At 43.6% G+C, this 24028-nt stretch overlaps 1 protein-coding gene across 1 annotated transcript in view; it reads left to right on the top strand.

Annotated features, from left to right (window-relative positions):
- Nucleotides 1-12230: 12230 nt before the first annotated feature.
- PLAGL1 (PLAG1 like zinc finger 1) overlaps nucleotides 12231-24028 on the top strand; it is an 89597-nt gene continuing 77799 nt past the window's right edge. Inside the window, exon 1 of the mRNA XM_030556484.1 lies at nucleotides 12231-12283. The gene's annotated coding sequence lies outside the window, so the exon portion shown is untranslated. The remainder of the gene's footprint in view (nucleotides 12284-24028) is intronic.

Here is a 24028-nt window from a genome sequence, read left to right as displayed (position 1 = left end):
TTGGCGTCATCAGTATAGTGTGCTAGTAAAAGGCGCAGCACAGCCACCCTATACAATAAGTAAGTTGATGCTCCCTGGCCCTGAATTACTATGTGGGATACTGTTCACTAATTATTTTCTCTAGTATCCTGTTTGCTCTTGTCTCTGTTTCCACTGGGCGCTGCTGGGTTCTCTAAACCACCTCATTTTGTGTGGTGTGTGTCTTTTCCTCTGGTTTCTCCTTTGTCGCTTTCACTCTTTTCTTCCCTTACATGGTATATAGTTCTGTTGCCTCTTCTATTTTGACTATTTTACTAACAGCAAAGTGGAACTTCATCTCCTAAATGTTGACTGCATACAGCAACAGAGTAAAACACTGCGGGAAGTCTGGGAAAGATGAAATAACTTTTGCTGAAAGACTTCTCCCCTATTAGTAGTTTACATAAACTTTTACCCATTTCCACAACAAGCAAAAATCTATTTTTTTTTTCTGTGCAGATATCTTTTTAATAATGTTCATGTTTCTATCTTGGAAGAGTAAAGTATGTAAAACCCTAGTGTAGGAGTGTTGGGCAGAGTGATAAAATGCTGGGGCAACAACTTGCAACTACAGTTAACTTGACTGGCAGAGTGGATTCTGCTGCTCTTGGCGTGTTTCTAACTTGAGAATATCATACTGTTTGCTTGCAAAACCGAATAGTTCGAATTTTGGGAGGTAGAACCTTGTAACACTTATGGAGCTCTTATTTTGGGAACTGGATGGCAATGGCCACCGTCTTTTATTTTTTAGTTCCAAATTGAAGTGTTGGTTTGTCTTTCTAGTTCAGGAAGTGGAAGTTTAGTACTGTGTGCAGTTTGGAGCTGCATTGTCACCTCCCTCCTGCAAACGTGTTTCCAAAATTATAACCCTTTCCATATGAGATGAAGGGGAATCTATTAATTCAACTATTTAGTAGGGCATACACCATTATCACATGTAGTCTGGACACAGGCAGAAGCTAAAATAAAGCTTCAGCAAATCTGTTTTTATCTAGCACAGGATAGATACAGAAATGCATTTCATTACAATTCAATATACACCGCTACCCAGATATAATGCTGTCCTCGGGTGCCAAAAAATCTTACCGCGGTCTAGGTGAAACCACATTATATCGAACTTGCTTTGATCTGCTGGAGTGTGCAGCCCCGCCCCTCAGAGCACTGCTTAACTGTGTTATATCCGAATTTGTGTTATATTGGGTCGTGTTATATTGGGGTAGAGGTGTATCTGGATATAAAGTTTGTCGTTTTAAACCAACAGTTTTAAGTTTAGGGGAGACAGATTACCTTTCTGTGCTGCCTATTATTTTATTAAGGCCTTGCTTTCATGAGTTACCACTTATATCACTGTGAACCTCCCGGTGTTGATACCATATGAGTGACTTTGGTTTAGCTTAAATCCTTTCTCCAGTAACAAGCTAAACCAAAAAAAAAAACCAAAAGAAAAACAACCCTCCAGCTTTTAATACTATAAGTGGCCACAGGGGGGAGGTTTTTATATAACTCCATCACTTCTAAATTCACAGCTTTAGGTTATACTGAACCTTTCCTGTGTAGACAAGGCCTTAAATAGAGACCCTGTTCTAGAAGTACCAGTGATTAGCTAATATTTGCTCTGTTAGCATTTGACTTTTAGTACATTGAATGTATAGAGGTAAAAATCAACAGAGTCCCGTGGCACCTTATAGACTAACAGACATATTAGAGCATAAGCTTCCATAAAAGCTTATGCTCCCTTACGTCTGTTAGGCTATAAGCTGCCACAGGACTCTTACTCTGGATCTGTAAAAAGCAACAAACACGGCTGCCCCTCTAATACTAGATGTAAAAATGGTGCTTGAGGCTGATACAGCTTTACACAAATAATGCTTGCAGTTCCTGTCTGAAGACAAAGTACGTGGTGTAACAAGTGACTAAGTTTAAAATAGTTTAATTTTTAAAAAATTGATGGTGTTCTTGAAAGTGTGGTTATTTGTGCCAGATGATGCACAAATATGTAAAGCCCACAGCTTGAAGGATAAAAGCACTGTTGGTAACTTGGACCTTCAATGGCAAGACTCAACAGGTAGCAGATGGGTAGAGTGAGGGTGAGGAAGCTCCTGCAGGGGCAGACAGGAAACCAGGAAAGTCCTGCAATCCTATGGGTTAAAAATGGCAGGTTGAATCTCTTAAAATGAAAAAAGAATCCAAAGGCTCTACCTTGCCCACTATTAAATCCATTCCTGAAGAAACCTTATGAAATGTTTTATGGGGAAGCTTTATTAATTGGCTTATCTAGTGTAACAATGCACGTTCCTGTCCATATTACATTAAAAAATGGAATTTAGGGCAGTGCAGTAGGGAACTTAATGTGCATCAGCAGTGTCTACATCAGTGGTGGGCAATCTGCAGGATGCATGCAGTCCATCACGGTAATCTGATTGTGGGCTGTGAGACATTTTGCTGATACTGATCATCCACAGGCACAGCTCCCTGCAGCTCCCAGTGGCTGTGGTTCGCCACTGGTATTCTGTTGTTCAGTGTGATTAAAACTGCAATTAATTTTTTTATTGCCCGATTAATTTGAGTTAATCACATGAGTTAACTGACATTAATCGACAGCCCTAAATTTAATACAATATTCTATTGTATAATGCTACAAGGATTTGTTTCAAAAGACAAAAATATAATTTGAATGTATATACGCTAGACAATTTAAAGGTTTGAATTAAGAAAAACAAACCCTCATCTTTCATAGGGTTCAAAACTAGTTAAGCTATTATACAAGAAATGCACCAGAGAAATGAGGACTCAGGTTATCCTAACTCATTTTTGTTTGACCACTCAATATTCAGGTCTCAGATTATAAGGGATATACTTTGATATGAATGTTTGAATAGCTAGTAAACAGCGATGCTATGACACCTAATTTGCCGGAGGCTAATTAAAAATGCTTCTCGTCCAAAAGCCACCGCTTTGTTTAAAAGTCTGTAAGGGTATTATGAGAAAATGCTGGACTGCTAAGGCTATGAATACTGCAGAAGTAACAACATCTCGTTTTGCAAAAGCTCAAATTTGTTATAAATTGAAGGCCCAACCCTGCAAGCCTTCATTCACATGAGAATTCCTACTGAAGTATTCCCATTGAAACAAGTGGGACTTCTCATGTGGGTAAGGATTACAAATCAAAGAATAAGTGATGCAAATTTGCAATGTTATCCTTTTTTCTGTCCAAAAAAAAAACCAAAGGATTTTTAGTAGGTATTGTTGCTTTACTTGTGAAACATTTGAGGTCAAAATAGTTTAATGTTTAAAAATTATAAAGAAGCTTTTATAATGGGTAATAAATTGTGTACAGTACATATATACTAATATGAGCCCTTGACATTTACTAACTTCTGACTTAATTCTGTAGTCTTTAGGGACAAAAAATTCCTACTGACTTCAGTGGGAATTATGTTTGCAGAATCAGATCCATAATGGGTCCAATCCAAAATTTTTATTAAAGTTAATGTTAAAAAATATTATACATAGGTTAAGAAAAGAGTGTCTGTACCTCTGGGTATAGTGCTTAGATTATCCACAAAGTTTGTTTTTAAAGACATATGATACATAGAGCTCAATCAGCAATAACCCAAATTTAGGTGAATAGATTTAACTACAGTTTAGATAATAGAATCCAAATAGTCAGGTACATCACTCATGAAAAGTTGTACAGAGATTTGGTTGTGGAAAGCAAAGTACATATCAATGAGTGGAGATTGTCCCTCAGTAATTGTGAATTAGGTAGGTCTATTTAGGAAATACTTTCCGTGAGGAAAATATTTCAGTTACTTTCATGACTGCGCTTCTCATTAGCACTCCAGCTCATCCCTCCTGGTATTGCCAACATCTGGTGATGTGTTTTATGTAGATGTTCCTAGACCACCTGATGGCGTCGGACAACATGAGGTTCCACATCAGCAGAGCGTTGACCAATTCCGCATTCTCTCAGCACTTTCATGTTACTGCGGTCCCACGCGCAGGGCTCTAACAATCAGTGCGTGTCTGAACCCGACAACCCTTAGCTTTTAAGGGTCCAGAGGGGTGTATTTTTCTACCTTTTGAGCTCAGGTATCATGGAAGGCCGGAGTCCTGTTCTTGAAGGGCACTGGGACGTCCACCATGATGTTCTACTGGTCTCGGTGATGACAATGTCTGGTCGCAGTAGTGGTTACTCTGAATGTAAAATACCTGCTTTCTTATATTAATTACTTTGCTGTTAAAACCAAAACCAACCAGTTTACATTGCATTACATTGTTTGTAGTAATGACAGCCATCCAATACAAAAAGTGGAGCCAACTACAACAACTCCACAACCCATGGAACTTCATCTCCAGAATAAACCATGGCACTGGGTCCCACCACATGGACACTGCATGACATCCCACCATCATCAATTTATCAATAGTGCCCCCAACGAGCTGAACTGGCTGTACTCCTCAAGAAACTGAACTTGTGCTCCACCACGGAACTTGATACTATACTAACACGAAAAACTAGAAAATGCTCACTGACTCTGCCTCAAAAAATTCTTTCACAATAATGACACCACCCACCACTACTACAAGAAAACAATCAGACTGGACACCCTACAATGGATGAAGCTACACACTTGATCATTAGACTGATTACTTCGGGAAAAAAATTGACTGAAATCTGTAAACATCACATCCTCTGCAATCTCTCCGCAGCTGAGAAGAATGGTGATAACTATACACTCCCTGAAATGCAGATAATGATCATGCTAGCAGACAAAGGGGGTACTATAGTCAGTCAACTGGCCTCATTGATGATGTCACAGTTGACAGTTCTGACACCGCTCAAAGAAGACCCCACATCACAATTCACCAAGAATTTAAGGATATCATCAAATCCTTCCTCAGACAACTTCAAAAACACTCAAAACCGCTACCCCCCCCCAACTCATCCCAGTGATCATCTACATTCTTCCCAAGCTACCCAAACAAGGGAACGCAGGCAGGCCCATCATATTTGGCTGTGGCACTCTTATTGAAGGAATATCAGGATTCAGAGAAACCATCCTCAAGCCACTTACCATGCAAAGGGACAGCTTTCTCCATGACAACTGATTTCTTTCAGAAAGTCCACAACATGTCACCTCTCTATATACTCTCATCCTTTACAATCACTGCCCGGTTTGAACATCTTCAAGACAATGGGACAGTGCCAGGGTGGATTTGATTTAATTCACTAGTCAGGAAGACTTGATTTAATCATGGATTTCTACATAAAAGTGCATTCTTGTTGGTTGTTATAACCTTAATACATATTCTTCACAACTCGGAGATAGATGTAGGTTTCATTTTTAGAAGGTACACACTACATTTTTAAAGCGATTTATTTTGAAAACTTTAATTTTATAGCTATATCAGAAAATGAATGATTGGTAGGTGAACTATATAACCAATGACTTCATAATTATCTTCAATTTAACAGGTTAATTATTAATATTTGGAGGATTTTCTTGCCATGCTATATTAGGAGAACATCACCAGACAGACATTTAAATTGTTTTATTTAACTAAAACAACAATGGATTTTTTTCTTCCAGAGCAAACATATAATATTTTAACAAAAGAAGCATGTAAATTTTTGAATTAGGTAAACATTCAAGTTTTTTAAAATCAGTTTTTTTGTTAAAATTGTTAAATTAAATATTAAAAAAACAACAGCAACAAATCGACTGTGTCAGCCAGTCCAACCTGAGAAACTTAAAATATTGACTTCTGCAGCTAACTCAGTTGTCTTCATCTTCATTTTCCTGTTTGTTCATAATCTGGAAAAGAAAAACAAACTTTCCTGCTTTTTCAGGTCCCAAACGATTTCTCAATTTGGAATGAATAGTCCATAGGAAGAAAATATTCTTCCTACACTGGCAGTTGTTGAGAAACACTGATTTAGAGGACACATACCTCAGTGGTGACCCCTTTACTGTGTTATAATATAGCTTAGTGTTGGCTATAAAAATGACAGTAAGCCATGTTTTAACTATATTACTAAGTTGCATTGCAACAGAGCTGACGGTGGTTCAGCCAGGAATCACTCTGTGACACAGTATCCCTAATTGTAAAATTGGTCAGAATGTCTTGTCCGCAGTGATGAAGCTTAATTGTTTGAAAAGCCCATACATGACACTCATATGACACTTACTTGAAAAGTTAAGTAATGCATTTCTGCCTTACATTTATTTTTTTATATATATATATACAGCAATATATAAAATAAATAGAAATTACCAATAAAAAGTTAATAACATATAGATAGCAAAGTCACATACTTGAAAGAAAATTACATGTACAGTTGCCCTGTAACATTAATTCTGCTCTCTAGTCCACCTATCTACAGGTAGAGTCGTGAAAAAAAATGGTATGTGATCAAGTTATTAAACACCATAATGCATTGTCAAGGCTTTTTTCTGTTCCCCCAAAACCTTCCCTGGGGAACCCAAGACCCAAACCCCTTGGGTCTTAAAACAAGGAGAAATTAACCATCCCCCTCCTTTTCTCCCCTCTCTGGGTTGCCTTGAGAGGCTTACACAGATCCAAACTCCTTGGATCTTAAAACAAAGAGGAATTAACCATCCCCCTCCTTTCCCCCCACCAATCCCTGGTGAGTTTAGACTCAATCCCTTGGATTCTAAAACAAGGAAAAATCAATCAGGTTCTTAAAAAGAAAGCTTTTAATTAAAGAAAAGGTAAAAATGATCTCTGTAAAATCAAGATGGAAAATCCTTTACAGGGTACTCAGATTCATATAGACCAGAGGGACTCCCCCGCCCCCCAGCCTTAGATTCAAAGTTACAGCAAACAGAGGTAAAAATCCTTCCAGCAAAAAGACACATTTACAAGTTAAGAAAACAAACATAAGACTAATCCGCCTTGCCTGGCTCTTACTTACTATTTTGAAACATGAAAGACTGATTCAGAAAGATTGGGAAAGCCTGGGTGTACGTCTAGTCCCTCTTAGCCCCAAGAGCAAACAACGAACAAAACAAAAAGCACAAACAAAGACTTCCCTCCACCAAGATCTGAAAGTATCTTGTCCCCCTATTGGTCCTCTGGTCAGGTGTCAGCCAGGTTCCCTGAGCTTCTTAACCCTTTACAGGTAAAAGAGACATTAACCCTTAACTATCTGTTTATGACATGCATACACATGAGAAGGCAGAATTAAGATTGGACATGAAACTATAAATCTGGGATTTCCCAACTTTCAAGTACTTGACTTTCCAATCTAAATAATGTTCTTTTAATATTAGGGTTATTTTAAAATGTAATTACTTAGGGTATTTTTTTAACAGAAGGTCTGACTTATGAGTCTATGAGTCTATAAAAATTCTGTTCCCCTCACCAACAAATAAATCATGCATTCTCAGCTCATTTTGAACCCTGAACCTTCAGTGCTGCAGCACAAACTTACACCACTTATTACTTGAGGTACAGAATTTACAACATTAGATTCAGAGATAAGCCCAAGAAGGGACCACTTTTATCATTTAGTCTGATCTTCTGTATGAATTTGTCTAGCTTCTTCTTCCTGCCACTGGATCTTGTTATGACTTTGCCTTTTTGAATGAAAAGACCTTCATTATAAAATTTTAGTTCCCCAGGTAGGTACTTAATGGCAGTGATCAAGTCACCCCTTCACCTTCTCTTTGATAAATACAATTAGCTCCTTGAGTCCATCTCCATAAGGCATGTTTTACAATTCTTTAATCATTCTTATGGCTCTTCTTGTTATCCTCTCCAATTAATCAACATCCTTATTGAATGGTGGACACCAGAACTGGATACAGTATTCCTGTAGATGTCACATCAGGCCAAAAACAAAGATAATACTGTGACCACATGCCTGGGATGGGAAACACTGAGAATACCATACTCAGAGCAGACTGTCTGCCATATTTCTTGCAATCTCCCCCAAATTGATGGTTTATTCTATAATTCGATTCACCAATCCAGTAACAAAAGAGCTTCTGCAGCACCACACTGGTTAACTGGAAGCCCAATACAGTCCTCTTTAGGTGTTCCAACCCTTGGCTCCCATCCAGACAACCCAATCTAATATAATTTTTGAAAACCCATGTCACCATATGTGAGATTCATTCTAATCCCAAAGGATCAGATGCATACCCTCAGGTCAAAATGAATCTCAGATTTTACCCAAATATCACACTGTGAGCCAATCCTTAGTAACCTACCTAAAGATTTATTAATAAAAGAAAAGAAGAGAATTATAAATGGTTAATAGAACATATACATACAAATGTTTACATCTATTGTTCAAATTGATAGTACTGCTTACCCATGGGGGAAAAAACCCAAAACCCAATAATTCCCCCCAAACACTAGTGCCACCATCACCCACTACAAGTTTGGACTATGGTTCCTTGACTTTAAGATTATTTCCTGGCTGATTGACCTTCCATCCATTCATTAGGTAGGGCCACCCAGAGGATTCAGGGGGCCTGGGGCAAAGTGGGGGAGCTCTGGTGCTTATATTCATTTGGCGGTGGTCCGGGTCTTCGGTGACATTTTGGCAGCGGGGGGCCCTTCAGTCACTCCGCGTCTTCTGCAGCACTGAAGGGCCCCCCTCTGCCAAAATGCTGCCAAAGACCCGGACCACTGCTGTGCCAGGGCTCATGGGGGATTTCGGCAGCAGGTGCCCCTTCAATCACTCTGTGTCTTTGGCAGCACTGAAGGGCCCTCTGCCGCTGAAATGCCGCCAAACATCCAGACCGCCGCTGGGCCAGGGCTCGTGGGGCCCCTGCGGGGCTGGGGCAAATTGCCCCACTTGCCCTCCCCCGAGCGGCCCTGTCATTAGCCAGGGACTGAATTTTGTCTGTGCCAGAATTTTGCCCTTACTTCATCAATGCTTCCCTCTTCCCATGAAGTTAGGTAAGAACATGCATTTTAACAGTGGTTAAAGTAGATTTAACAATGTCAGGCAGCTCTTTCTGCCCCAGCTAAGGAAGAGGGTGAGCTGTGGGAAGAGCCCTGTTTACCCAAAACAGGTTGAGGAGGGGAACCTCCCCTCTTATTTTAGCACAGGAAGCTGCACTCCTCTGCCATTTCCACATTCTCCTTACTTTAACCTCAGCACTTAAGTTAAAATGTTTGGGGCCACTTTGAGCATTTTCAGTGGATTCCCTTTGACACATGGTCCAGCACTTGATTGCAATACTGTATGGTGAATGGAATCAGATACTGGGGCGGGGTAATAGACAACGTTAAAGCAGAGTTGCATGACTTTCAAAGATCAAGGGAAAAATCCATTTTATCTACAAAATTAGGATTAGCCTGCACAGCAGGAATTCAGCAAAATATCTATGGACCAGCAGTAACAGGAACTAATGACTTTTCCTGGCAATGTTTCAAAAAGAGACTTTAATTCCATGGCATATTTGACAAAAGAAATTTAATGGAAGAAGAACTTGACAGTAATTTAGATATTTCCAGTGCTATTACTTCCTTTCCTTTCACAACGAACTTCTCTCCAACTCTTTCTCTGTTTGATCCTTACATTCTGACTTTAGATTAGTCAGTTGCCAGGAGAATTACCGTGATATGAAAATTCATCATAATTATGACTTCACAGAAGTTTCAATTACAGCAGGTAAGGACTGTTAAGGAAATAAACATTATATATAAATATTTTGGTAAGCTGTATAAATGGCAAGACTATAAGAAATTAAAAATGGAGTTGTAAGTAGTTTTAAAATTTTCCTAGTTCCTTCACCTTGAACACATAAAAAGACACAGTGGCATAAGATTAATAGAAATAGCTAAGTCTCACATGAAAAGATGGATTTTAGAAATAAGAATTTGAGAAATACTACAAATGAGTTTCTTGCAGTCTTGTTTTGAAACTAGAGTAAATAACTTAAACCTCAGTGGGAGCTTTGCTTACCCAGAAGACTGCAGGATTGGACCACTAAAGATCTTCCTGAGACAAAGATTAAATTGATCATCTGAGTTTAAAATAATTCAGAATATTTTGCATATGAAAATAGTTTGAAAATAATCATGTTGCTTTTTACAGCTGCCTACTATATAATAATATGCCATTGGCAATCATAAATTAAAATATCTCAAGGTTTAAGTGGTTAAAATGTTTATTTTTTTTGATATTGTGGGATGGTGGTTACTCTCACCCTCATTAACAGAAAATGTAGATGTAAGCATGGGGCTGAAATTGTATGAGAGAGAGAGAGAGAGTGAGAGAGAAATGTAAAGAAATTGCTGCAATGGGACTTAATTTGACCCTGAAATCCCTATTCAGACAAAATTTACCATTAAAAATCAACTGATGGCAAAATTTTGCTCAGTGGGAAGCATTATTGTATCCCATATTGGGAAGTAAAATTATTTGCATTTGAGAAAGCAAAGAATCCTGTGGCACCTTATAGACTAACAGACGTTTTGGAGCATGAGCTTTCGCGGGTGAATACCCACTTCCTCAGATGCATGTAAACTGAGGAAGTGGGTATTCACCCACGAAAGCTCATGCTCCAAAACGTCTGTTAGTCTATAAGGTGCCACAGGATTCTTTGCTGCTTTTACAGATCCAGACTAACACGGCTACCCTCTGATACTTGCATTTGAGAAACATTTCATTTTAGTATGGTAGCGTTGGAGGGTACAGAGTGCAACAGGTTACTGAAAACCACAAAGAACCTGTTTAAATGTGTGGGAGCATTAGTAGACTAGGTGCCACCATTTTAATCATGGTATAATGTAGCTCTGTTTCAAGCTGGGGTAGACAACACCCTAGCTGGTGTTGGTCCTACTTTGAGCAGGGGGTTGGACTAGATGATCTGCTGAGGTTTCTTCCAACCCTAAGCTTCTATGATTCTTCTTCTGTGAACACAGTGCTTAAAATACCTATAACTGCCTGAAGCCCTGTTTATGTATACAGAATTTGAAGATTTTATATAGATTAAGGTTAATATTGTAATAACCCTTAACCAACCAAGGCCCAAAGGTGGGCCATTGGCCATAATGTGTCACAAAGATCCAAAATAAGGGACACAAAAAAGGAATCATTCAGGAAACTTAAAATGTTTTAAAATGTGTACCACAGGACTCTTTGTTGCTTTTTACAGATCCAGACTAACAGGGCTACCCCTCTGATACTTAAAATGGTGTGTGATTCCTTCCTTCAGTGCAAAGAACCCCTTCTACAATCTCGTGTTCATGATTTTGAATTTAAATAATTTTCTGCAATAAGAGTGAGGGAACACCACATTTGTGGTTAATATAGGCTGCATCACCAATTCTTGCAATTTTATCATGGCTAGTGATTTTGGAGGTTTTCTTAAAGTTCCCAACTGCTGGAGCTGAGTCTCAGTTGTCCTTGCCTAATAAAGTCAGTTTCTAGTCTGCAGAGAAAAGCTGGAAAAACCTCCAACATCAAAAGGCAAATGGAAAATAATCCAGTAGTTATTTCTGAAATCGCATGATTCTTTCACAATCAAAGCTAATCTCACGATTTTGAAGGCTTGGAGTTGGTGAAACCACATGGGTAATTTTGGAGTTGAAACAAGAGGCACTGAAGAATTAGGGTTGGGGCCAGCTAGTGCAGTAGACCAGCATTAACCACCGTTGTGTCAACAGTCTGAGGCCCCAATCCTACCAGCGCCTATCCAGCTGTGCACCAGGACTTCAGCGGGGCTGCTCACTGGCCCAATGCTAAGCATGTGTTAGTCTGGAGAAGCGCTACTGGGCTTTGTAGCGCTGTGCTCCGGGCGCATCCCTCTCCTGGGGCTGGCAAGCGTCCGCCCGCCCGCATTCACTCCGGCTCCGCCAGGAAGTGACTCCGCAGTTACACCGCGAGAAGGCAGAACCGATTCACCTCCCCCGGCTGCTTCGCCACCCACCTCGCCCCCAAACCAGTCCTGCGGCTTCTCCTGCGCGCGGAGCGGGAGCTGCTCCGCCCGGGCAGAGCGGGAGGCGGGGGCAGGGCCGGCCGGCCGAGCGGCCATACAACGCAGGAGCGCCCGCTCACCGTGCCTGGGCAAGTCCCCCGCCCGCCGCAGCGGCAGCAGCTGTCCCGGCGCCCGCCGGCCCGCGGCTGAGCTCCCCGCCGCAGCGCAGCCTCCCCCGGATCTGCATCGCGCGCCAGCCCTGGGCAGAGGAGGCAGCGGCGGCGGGGAGGCGGCTCAACCCCAGCGCTTGGAGCGGGCGGCCGGCCCCTGCGGAGCCGGGAGATGAGCGAGAGTTGCGGGTGAGTGGCAGCCGCTGCTGGGGAGCCTGGGGGCTGAGTGAGGCGGCTGTTTGCGGACCAGCGCCAGGTGAGCCAGGCGGGGGCGCTGCCCTCACGCTCCCCTGGAGGGGCTGCCTGGGCTGGGGACAGAGCGTGAGAGGCGCCAGGGGAGAGAGATTTCCTCGCCCCTGCTCCCCAGCAGGGCCGGTGCAAGGATATTTTGTGCCCTAGGTGAAACTTCCACCTTGTGCCCTCCCCCCAGAGCATTGCTTATTATAAACTTTCAAAAATGAATACTGCATAATGTGGCATTGTTCATTAGAATTAATACATATTTGGCTTGAAAATTTATTAATTTCATTATTTAGCCTACATATTTAATGAAAATAATTGAATAACCTGACAGGGTATATGGGGCTGGCTGGCTCTGGGCAGGGCAGGGGATGCAAGGCTGGTTGGAGATGGGGTGTGGGGTTGGCTGGAGACAGGGGGTGCGGGACTGGCTGCGTGCAGGGCAGGGGGTGTGGGGCTGGCTGCAGGAAGGACAGGGGCTGCAGCAGGGGCTGGATGGAGACAGGTGGTGTGGGGCTGGCTATGGACAGGGCAAAGAGTGCAGCAGGGGCTGGGTGCATGCAGGGCAGGGAGTGAGGGGCTGGCTGTGGGCAGGGCAGGGGGTGTGGATTGGCTGGAGACAGGAGGTGTGGGGCTGGCTGTGGGCAGGGCAGGGGGTGCAGCAGGGGCTGGCTGTGGGCAGGGCAGGGGGTGCGGGGCTGGTTGAGGCAGGGAAGGGGGTGCGGGGCTGGCTGTGGGCAGGGGGTGAGAGGCTGGCTGGATACAGGAGTGTGGGGCTGGCTAGAGACAGGGCAGGGGGTGTGAGGCTGGCTGTGGGCAGGGCAAGGGATGTGGGGCTGACTGGAGGAAGGGCAGGGGATGAGGGGTTGGCTGCAGTCAGGACAGGGGGTTCAGCTGCTATGGATGGAGCTGGAGCACAAAGAGCAGCTGCAGAAGGAAGAGCTGTTGGACAGAAGCTTCTGTGAGGAACCGGCTCTGTCCCATGGAGAGGTACCGCTGCGGGATCTGCATTTTAAATAGCAGTGGGGACGCCCCTGCAGCCCCTTGCTCTCTCAGGGCTTGTCTACATCAGAAAGTTGCAGCGCTGGTGAGGGAGTTACAGCGCTGCAACTTAGGAGGTGTACACATCTGCAGGGCACCACCAGCGCTGCAACTCCCTGTTTGCAGCGCTGGCCGTACTCCCGTTTTGTCTCGGGTGTAGAGGATCCAGCGCTGGTAATCAAGTATAGACACTTACCAGCGCTTTTCTTGACCTCCGTGGAATAAGCAGGTATCCCAGCACACCTGAGGAAGCCTCTGGTAATCAAGCTGGTCTCCTTCCCCGGCTTGCTCTCGCGTTCCCCGAACCCCCGAGCAAGCAGGTCTCCTTCCCTGCGGTTTGCAGGGTGGTTCGGGGAATGCGAGAGCAAACCGCGGCGAAGCTGGTCTCCTTCCCCGGCTTGCTCTCGCGTTCCCCGAACCCCCGAGCAAGCAGGTCTCCTTCCCTGTGGTTTGCAGGGTGGTTCGGGGAACGCGAGAGCAAACCGCAGCGAAGCTGGTCTCCTTTCCCGGTTTGCTCTCTCGTTCCCCGAACCCCCGAGCAAGCAGGTCTCCTTCCCTGCGGTTTGCAGGGTGGTTCGGGGAACGCGAGAGCAAACCGCGGCGAAGCTGGTCTCCTTCCCTGCGGTTTGCAGGGTGGTTCGGGGAACGCGAGAGCAAACCGCAGCGAAGCTGGTCTCCTTTCCCGGTTTGCTCTCTCGTTCCCCGAACCCCCGAGCAAGCAGGTCTCCTTCCCGGCGGTTTGCAGGGTGGTTCGGGGAACGTGAGAGCAAACCGCAGCGAAGCTGGTCTCCTTTCCCGGTTTGCTCTCTCGTTCCCCGAACCCCCGAGCAAGCAGGTCTCCTTCCCGGCGGTTTGCAGGGTGGTTCGGGGAACGCGAGAGCAAACCGCAGCGAAGCTGGTCTCCTTTCCCGGTTTGCTCTCGCGTTCCCCGAACCCCCCTTGAAGTCCCCCAACAGCGCTGCAGTGTGGCCACATCTAACACCACTTGCAGCGCTGGTTGCTGTAAGTGTGGCCACTCTGCAGCGCTGGCCCTATACAGCTGTACTAATACAGCTGTAACAACCAGCGCTGCAAAATTTTAGGTGTAGACATGGCCTCAGCCTCCTGGGCACTGGCTCTCTGCGGCTCACTCCCTAGGGGCTCAGCCCTGCTCCTCTTGCCCCCCAGTCCCTCATTAGGCCTGGGTGCACGGAAAGCATGCAGCATATCTTTGTACTGTGTTAATGACTCCTGAACTGGTGGGGGCTATGCCTAATTGCTGCCACTATCTCTTTCTTTGCTGGGCAATTAGATGACAATTAACTTGGAATAGCCCAGAGGGGTCAGAGTAGAGAAGGAGGGAGGAGAGACCTTTAGGTTTCAGTTCTGTGCAAAGCCAGTTAACTTTTCTTTTCAGCTGCCTATAAACAAACCTAGTAGAGAAAAGAGTTTCTTCCCCACATCCCCTCTCCCAAGAAATCGGTTATGATTTTAATGGATCCAGACGCAAAATAATTCTGTAATCAAAAAGACAAGTTTCCTGCTTTCCCTTCCACAAAGATCTATTTCCAACCCAGGTAACTTATTATTTATTATCTGTAGTAACTATGTTCTCACATTTGAATAATACACTGTAGTGGTGTCGGAGTTCTTTGGAAATCCCTCAGTTCTTTTGCAGTGTTGGGAGTGAATGCTAGACCCTCGGTTAATTACTTTTACCTAACTTCACGTGCCTATCTTTTGGTCATTAATTTTTGAAGTTAAATTAGATTTTCAAAACCCAGCTTTAAAATGATGTTCATGCCGACAATTGCAATTTAATTGACTAAACGGGGAAATCGATGCCTTGAAATTATGGGATCTAATTTTAAAATTGTATTAAAAATGTGGCATTATAAAGGGGAAATATTTAAAAAGGCTTATCCAGCATCCCCATTACTGTTACCCAGGATTCTGCTTCAAGCAGTAACACAGGAGGGAGGGGGCAATGGACAGATTAGTGTTCAGTGGTACTTCAAACAAAAAGACATTTACTCTTAAATTATCTCGTTGATGCTTAATTGACGATCTAATAGCATGCATCAAGTACATCAAAACTTCGCTGAATAAGCTTGTTAGCATTTCTAAGGGGGACACTGAACATTCCAAACAGTGATAAGTGGTGCCTGCGGGCGGTCGTGCAGGCATGACTGCGGCAGCTCAGACTCCCTCTCTGTCCCAGCATCAACGGCTGCTCAACCATTTAAAAAAAAATTTGAGGGCGCTTTTTGGCGCCCTCAAATCTCGGCGCCCTAGACAACCGCCTAGTCTGCCTAAATGGTTGCACTGGCTCTGCTCCCCAGTGTTGTTAGCGGGTACCCAGGACACACTCCCTGTCCCTAGGCGCTTACAGGCTAAATAGCCAGGCGGCAAGAATGGGACCCGCATAGGCACTGGGAGTCTTATGTCTAGACTAGGCTGCAGTCAGGCCAGGGATAGTAGAACTGGAGTTAGCAGACTCTGGGTTTGTTAACCTAGGGCTTGAGTGTCTACATTCATTTGTGACCCCAGGTTAGGACTTGTTGAACGGTTGGTCTCAACCAGCAGCGCCAGCATCAGCACTGCACTGGGGGGGCCTGATTTCAACCACCCCTGTCCAGGGCCGCCAAGAGCGGGTTTGGGCCACGGTGAAAAAAATTGTTCGGGTCCCCCCAGCAAGGGCGGACCAGCTAAGCAGGGCTGGAGAAGCCTGGCCCCGGGTCCCCTTCCGGACCTCTGGGCCCCAGTAATTTGTACAGGCTTCCTCCCCCATCCCACACTTCCTAGCATCCTCCCAAAATGGGGCTGCTCTAGCCCTTTGTTCATGGTGCAGTGTGGGAACACTTGACTGTCCCAAGGACAAAGAATGACAAGCTGTGGAATTGTGGGATACTTTTGGTGAGTCCAATAGGGTTGCATCTACAGTACAAAACAATAAGGCTTGAAGTGTCCCAGCTTGCCCCCCCGCACTCCTCTATGGACTTCTGGGACCCTGGTATGGATGCCAACTTCAGTTGGATGAATTCCTTAATTAAAGATTAATCTTTAATTCTCAGAGACTCCAGGGCAATCCGGGACAGTTGGCAACCCTGGACCCTGGGTCTAAGCCCTGGGTTGGCATTATTTGTGTGTGGACGAAAGAGAGGTTACCCTTGAGCCTGAGTTCAAACCCCATGATTACATTGCAGTGTAGACATATAGGCTTTAGGGTTTGTCTACACTGCAATAAAACACTCGGGGATGGCCCCTGTCAGTTGACTCAGGCTCGTGGGTCTTGGGCTGTGGGGCTAAAAAATTGCACTGTGTACATTTGGACTTGGGCTGGAGCCCAGGCTCGGACCCCACCAGGGTTCCAGTTTGAGCATCCACATTGCAATTTTATAGCTCTGCAGCTTGAGCCCATCACTCGACACATCCAGCCACAAGTGTTTTATTGCCCTGTAGGCATATGCTGTGAGATGCATATGGGTGACAGCATATTTATTGATACGTAGTTAGCAACTTCGGGTATGTCTACACTACAGGATTATTCTGATTTTACATAAACTGGTTTTGTAAAACAGATTGTATAAAGTCGAGTGCACGCGGCCACACAAAGCGCAATAATTCGGTGGTGTGTGTGTCCATGTACTGAGGCTAGCGTCGATTGCTGGAGCATTGCACTGTGGGTAGCTATCCCGTAGCTATCTCATAGTTCCCGCAGTCTCCCCCACCCATTGGAATTCTGGGTTGAGATCCCAATGCGTGATGGTGCAAAAATAGTGTCGCAGGTGATTCTGGGTAAATGTCGTCACTCAGTCCTTCCTCTGTGAAAGCAACGGCAGACAATCATTTCGCGCCCTTTTTCCCTGGATTGCCCTGGCAGATGCCATAGCATGGCAACCATGGAGCCCATTTTGCCTTGTCACTGTCACCGTATGTGTAGTGGATGCTGCTGACAGAGGCGGTACTGCAGCGCTACACAGCAGCATTCATTTGCCTTTGCAAGGTAGCAGAGATGGTTACCAGTTGTTCTGTATCGTCTGCTGTGCCATTGTAAATTGGCGATGAGATGATGGTTATCAGTCGTTCTGTACCGTCTGCTGCTGTCTTGGGTGCTCCTGGCTGACCAGCTGAGGTCGGCTGAGGGCTCAAAGACAAAAATGGGAATGGCCCCCCCGGTCATTCCCTCCTTTATGTTGTATCTAAAAATAGAGTCAGTCCTGCCTAGAATATTGGGCAAGTGTACTAGAGAACCAGTGTACCAGAGAGCAGAGCCGCTCCATGTCAGATCCCACAGAAATGATGAGCTGCATGCCATTCTAGGGGGTGCCCCTGCAACAACCCCACCTGTTGCTTCCCTCCTCCCCAAACCCTGGGCTACCGTTGCAGGGTCCCCCCATTTGTGTGATGAAGTAATACAGAATGCAGGAATAAGAAACACTGACTTTTTAGTGAGGTAAAATGAGGGAGAGGCAGCTTCCAGCTGCTATGATAGTCCAGGCAGGACATTAAACGGTGGGGGGGAGAGAAGCCCAGCATCCCGCTGCTATGATAGTCCAAGCAGTACAGAATCTTTTCTTTAGATATGAAATGGGGGGGGGTGGCTGATGGAGTTCAGCCCCCAGTTGCTATGATGAGGATAGCTACCAGCCGTTCTGTACCATCTGCTGGGAATAACCGGGAGTCATTCCTATTTTTACCCAGGCGCCCTCGGCTGACCTCACCTGAGGCCAGCCAGGAGCACTCATGGGATGATGAGAAGGACGGCTACCAGTCCTACTGCACTGTACCATCTGCCACCGGGGAAGCGAGGAGGGAGGGTGCTGCTGTTCAGTGCCCCAGCACCGTGTCTACCAGCAGCATGCAGTAGACATACGGTGACATTGAAAAAAGTCAAGAAACGATTTTTTTCCCCTTTTCTTTCACAGAGGGGGGAGGGGGAGTAAATTGACGAGATATACCCTGAACCACCCCGGACAATGTGTTTGACCACAGGCATTGGGAGCTCAGCCAAGAATGCAAATGCTTTTTGGAGACTGTGTGGACTGTGGGATTGCTGGAGTCCTCAGTCCCACCTCCCTTCCTCCATAAGCGTCCATTTGATTCTTTGACTTTCCGTTACGCTTGTCACACAGCACTGTGCTGTGGACTCTGTATCATAGCCTCGAGATATTTTTCAAATGCTTTGGCATTTCGTCTTCTGTAACGGAGCTGTGATAGAACAGATTTATCTCCCCATACAGCGATCAGATCCAGTATCTCCCGTACGGTCCATGCTGGAGCTCTTTTTGGATTTAGGACTGCATCGCCACCCGTGCTGATCAGAGCTCCACGCTGGGCAAACAGGAAATGCAATTCAAAAGTTTGCCGGGCTTTTCCTGTCTACCTGGCCAGTGCATCCGAGTTCAGATCACTTTCCAGAGCGGTCACAGTGGTGCGCTGTGGGATACCGCCCGGAGGCCAATACAGTTGATTTGCGGCCACGCTAACCCTAATCCGATATGGTAATACCGATTTCAGCGCTACTCCTCTCGTTGAGGAGGAGTACAGAAACCGGTGTAAAGAGCCCTTTATATCGACATAAAGGGCCTCGTTGTGTGGATGGGTGCAGCGTTAAATCGGTTTAACGCTGCTAAAACCGGTATAAACGCATAGTGTAGACCAGGCCTTACTTTGAGTGTGGGAGGGGAAAGATATTTAGTGTCAGCACCTATTAGCCTCACAGATTTAAAGGAGATACACATGATAGTTCTGTTTGTTACTGCTTTTCCTGAGACATTATCCCTCTCACACCCTTCTCTATTGCCACCTTCTTGGGCTAAAGAGGAAGCTGCTGCTGCCATTTGTAAAGTATTGTGTATTGAACTGGACTGAGGACAATGATGTACAAAATGTGTTTTCTTCTCCTGCAAAGTATTCTGGGAAAGTAGATTCTCCCGTGTTGAATGAAGTGAGAGATGGGAAGGGATTACAAGATGTGTGTAAGGTGTGGTGATTTTCATTTTTACATGTACAGGCATTTCCTTGTTGTCAGTCTTGAAATGAGTAAAGAGCTGCACAATCAGATCAAGTTACAAAGTGAGGGGCAGGGGATGCAGAGGGGAAGAACAACATATTCCCACTATTAGAATAAAGAAATACAAAGGATTGGACAAAGTGACATTCCTCAAAATCTACAAAGGTCTAAATGGGGAATGCAGTGTATGACAAAGACAAAAATTATTCATGGAGGAAATTTAGAATACTGGGGGATTCCCTCCTTCCATATAAATAATTTTCTGTAACTTCAGTTAATGATTTAATATTTCTGATGTAAATATTTTTCAGCATTAAAAAGTAGGGGACACTATACATTTGTGTAGAACAGTGGCTCTCAACCTTTCCAGGCTACTGTACCCCTTTCAGGAGTGTGATTTGACTTGTGTACCCCCAAGTTATACCTCACTTAAAAAACTACTTGCTTACAAACTCAGACATAAAAAATACAAGTGTCATAGCACACTAGTACTGAAAAATGGCTTGCTTTCTCATTTTTACCATATAATTATAAAATAAATCAATTGGAGTATAAATCGTGTACTTATATTTCAGTGTATAGTATATAGAGCAGTATAAACAAGTCATTGTCTGCATGAAATTTTAGTTTGTACTGACTTGGCTAGTGCTTTTTGTGTAGCCTGTTGTAAAACTAAGCAAATATCTAGATGAGTTGATGTACCCCCTGGAAGATCTGTGTGTACCCCTAGGGGTACACTTACCTCTGGTTGAGAACCACTGGTGTGGAACATAGGTAACATTAAGGCTAAAACAAATGATGTGCTTCAAAATTTGGGGGCAATTAAGAGGTATGGGGGACAAAATGTGAGATATCTTCATGTTATATGTGATATGCCCTTACCAGGATCCTGGAGCACCATTGAGTGCTGTGCAGCTACAGACATATACAGCCTCCTTCCTTTTCCAGGCAGTAGAACCACTTTCTGTGTAATCACAGGTGCCTTCTGAGGCACGGGAAACTCCACTGAGTAACAGGAAAGCAAATTACTGCACATATATCTGCCTCCAAAAGATTTTTTTTCTTCTTTTCCAAATGTTTTTATCCACAAGTCTCAACCTCTGCCCTCAGTGGAATGCAAATCCAACCACAAGCCAGGTTTTCCCACTTGTCTTTCTTCTTTGCTTTTTACAAAAGCCTGAGGATGGGCTGATGGTGTTTGGGCCCGATACAACTTCTATTGACTTTATGAACAAAAAGGCTACAGAATTTTTTTTTGTTCATCTATACCTAGTTCTTGCTAGTTTACATTTTGCCACGGTAATTGTGCTGTAAGAGAGTCTGTGGATGTGAAGTAGCTAACTGTGTTTTGACACATTCTGTAGCATCTATGCAGTGTGAAATTTCATGTTTTGACATGAGAGCTTTATGTTTTCCTTTAAAAAACCCCTTCTGTGGGCCAACTATTGCAACCACCACTCAAAACATTCCCATTGACTAACCCAGTCATACTACAATTTAAGGAAAGTGGAATTATCCTTCTATAAAAATACTGTATAGAGACAAACATCTCACTTCAGATAGTGGAGTCAGTTTTGATCCTGAATGTCTTTGGCTCTCATTGACTTCTAAGGGAGCTCTGTGCACGTATCTTAGGAGAGAATTTGCCTCATGATATTCTGGGGTTTTTTAAACTGTTCAGTTAGAATTTAAGCTCTGTTACAAAGACAGCAAACAAAAATTTAACTTTTCTGGGAAGATGCAGCCAGGAGACCTAATTTCTAGTCCAAATACTACTGCTTCCTGCATTCCATATGTATATCACCTGTGTATCTCAATTTCTCCATTTGCAAAGGGGGCAAATAATGCAAATAACTTTTGTAGAGTACTTTGAAATCATTTGGTGAAAGACACTATAAGTGTAAATTATTACTATTTTTAGTGTGGAGGGTTAATATAAACTTATGTTTCACAGGATGAATATTTTATTTAGATTTATAAAAGACTATAGATACCCATCCTATGCTTTGGGTACCAATTACTTAAATTAAAAAAATACATAGCACAATATACAAGACTATTCATCTCACCTTGATGCACACACATCCACATTAGTAAACCCAAAACCATTTAGCTCACCTCATGTCAAACACCCAGGAGGAAGAGAGGCCCAGAGAAAACAATGTGCTTCACAGCATAACCAAAAAGCTGACATCCAGGCTCTGACCAAATGAGGGAAGAGCAAATTCCACAGTTGAAGACCCCTCTCAGAAAGCTCCTCTCCATTTGCAGTGAGGGAGCCCCAGCTGAAGAGCCTCTGCTATGAAACTTTGTCTCATGGAGAGAAGTAGTCTCACAAGTAACCAAATCTACACTACAGATTTATATGTGTATAACTATGTCACTTGAGGTGTGAAAAATCCACACCCTTGATTGACGTAATTATACTGACCTAGCCCCTGGTGTAGTCCAGCGCTGTGTCAATGGGAGAGCTTCTCCCATTGATGTAGCCACCACTACTCACAGAGGCAGATTAATTGCCCTGATGGGAGAAGCTCTCCCATGGGTGTAGTAGTGTTTTCACTAACGAAGTGCAGCAGTGCTGCTGCATCAGCATACACGAAGCCAAACTCCAAGTCCCAAATCTTTGGTTGCAAAGTTAATAACACTTTGAATCTGATTTTCAGTTACTCCAATGCTTGTGTAGTCACTTGTACCATTTGTAAAGTGAGTGTGCAATGCTATCAAGTCAGAATGGCAGCATTTGACACCTACCTTGCACTGTTGTAAATGGCTGCATTCAGTTGTCCTGCATCTTGATTTAGGCTGCTAGAATGCCACTTGAAAATCTGTAGATCCCAGAGCACGCTTTTGTCATGAAACTCCACTTAATAAGTCAGTTGCCATATTAGTAGTTTCTGAATGGTCTCAAGGTCTTGCTCTAGCTTTTAAACCAGAACTAGTTCTTCTAGACTAGTTCTTCTAGACTTATATAAAATAAACTTAGGGCCACAACTGACAGAAAAAATGAGAGGGAGGGGTATGTAGTTTTTCCAAACAGGTTTTTGAGGACAGCAGGTAATCTAATCCTGGGGTAGTCAACAGGCAGACTGTGGGCTAAATCTAGATTGCCAGATGCTCTTGAATGGACCCCAACATCTTTTATTTACTTTTTTTAAAAATTATTTTCTCTGGAGTCTGGACCTTGACTATATCTTGGCCAAGAAATTTGGACCTTAAGGAAAAATAATTTAGAACCCTGATCTAATTGAGTCTCAGAGTCTGACCAGGTAGAGTGTCCATAGAGCCCACATAATAACTGTGTAGTTTTAAATAATACTGAGTTTGAGTATTTTAAAATCAGTGATGGAAGGTTAATATGTCCTCTCTGTATTATCTATTTATAAACTAACATTTTTAGTGAGGAGATGTTTCATATGCACCTTATTTTTCAAAAATGCACTCTAACCCACCAATAGGGCACAGATTCATTCTTCTGAACTAAAGACTATCTTTAGCTCTCTTTGAATTCAGTAATCTTCTCTGTAGTCCTGAATCCCCCAAGCATTGAGTGTCACAAGCACACGCATTCCAGCCTACCCGTCTACACCACTGCCTATGAGAGAGGAAGCAATGTAAGGTTGCTTATGTCAGTCTTATACTGCTGCTGCATGGGGAGAATCCACTCCTAGCCTTTTATGACATCTTTACACCACCAAAGTGTAAAGTAATAGGGGTAGAATCCACCCCCCCATTAAAAAAAAAAGTCAGTTACTGTCGTATATTTACAGTGGTAGATATAGGCTCCCAATCCAGCAAACACGTATGCACATATTTGCGGCTTCTTCTTAGTGTATGCACGACATGCCTCAGGTGGCATGTGACCTGAATTCATCACCGAATTTGGTCCGCTGGTTGGATCATTAGCTTCCCCAGCTTGGGCTGGGTACTGAGGGGAAGTGCGATGTGAATGCTGATCCATGTCCCCCATGTTTAGCTTTACAGATATCAGTAGTATCCGTGACTTCACTAGCGGTACTCCTGTGCATGAAATGTTTATGGGATCAGGGCCATATTTATTAAAGCACACATTGTCAGGTAATTCCTCAGTGGTCTCACATCAATTTTATTTATATTAAGATGTTCTCATTTGGAATAGCCTCATTTGATTCACCTCTAATTTTCACAAGAGTTTTAAATGGACAGCAATCTTACACTCATGCTCCAGCATATGGCAGTGTAGTACAAAATACAGTTTAGTCAAGTCACTAAAATAGCAAAGACTATTTTGGTTCTATTTTGCCAGTGCAAAAAAAAAAAAAAAAAAAAAAAAAAAAGTGCTTTTCAACTTCACAAGGGTAGATAAATGTACCAAAAAAAAGTAGTCCAGGAAACACCTCTTGAAAGCTATCTCAAGGATGCTGCTATTTTCCTGATAACTTTTCTTTCTTGCTGCTTGTTAAGACAGGAGGAAGGTTAGTCTGCTTTGAAATCAGTACAGGTAGCCCTGGAGTTCAGCTACTAAATTTAATGACATATATAACCCCCCCGCCCCCAAAAATCAGGTAAATATTTTGTTTCCAATTTTATTTTATTGCTTGATTGTATCCAGGAATTTCAAGTGGAGAGAGAAAACTCTGTGGGCTTGTCTATATATACAGCCCTGCAGACTCAGGCAG

This window comes from Gopherus evgoodei, chromosome 3 (genome assembly GCF_007399415.2).
Source record: "Gopherus evgoodei ecotype Sinaloan lineage chromosome 3, rGopEvg1_v1.p, whole genome shotgun sequence".
Lineage (NCBI taxonomy): Eukaryota > Metazoa > Chordata > Testudines > Testudinidae > Gopherus > Gopherus evgoodei.
The sequence above is the reverse complement of the archived record's forward strand: the minus strand, read 5'-3'. Positions and strand labels throughout refer to the sequence as shown.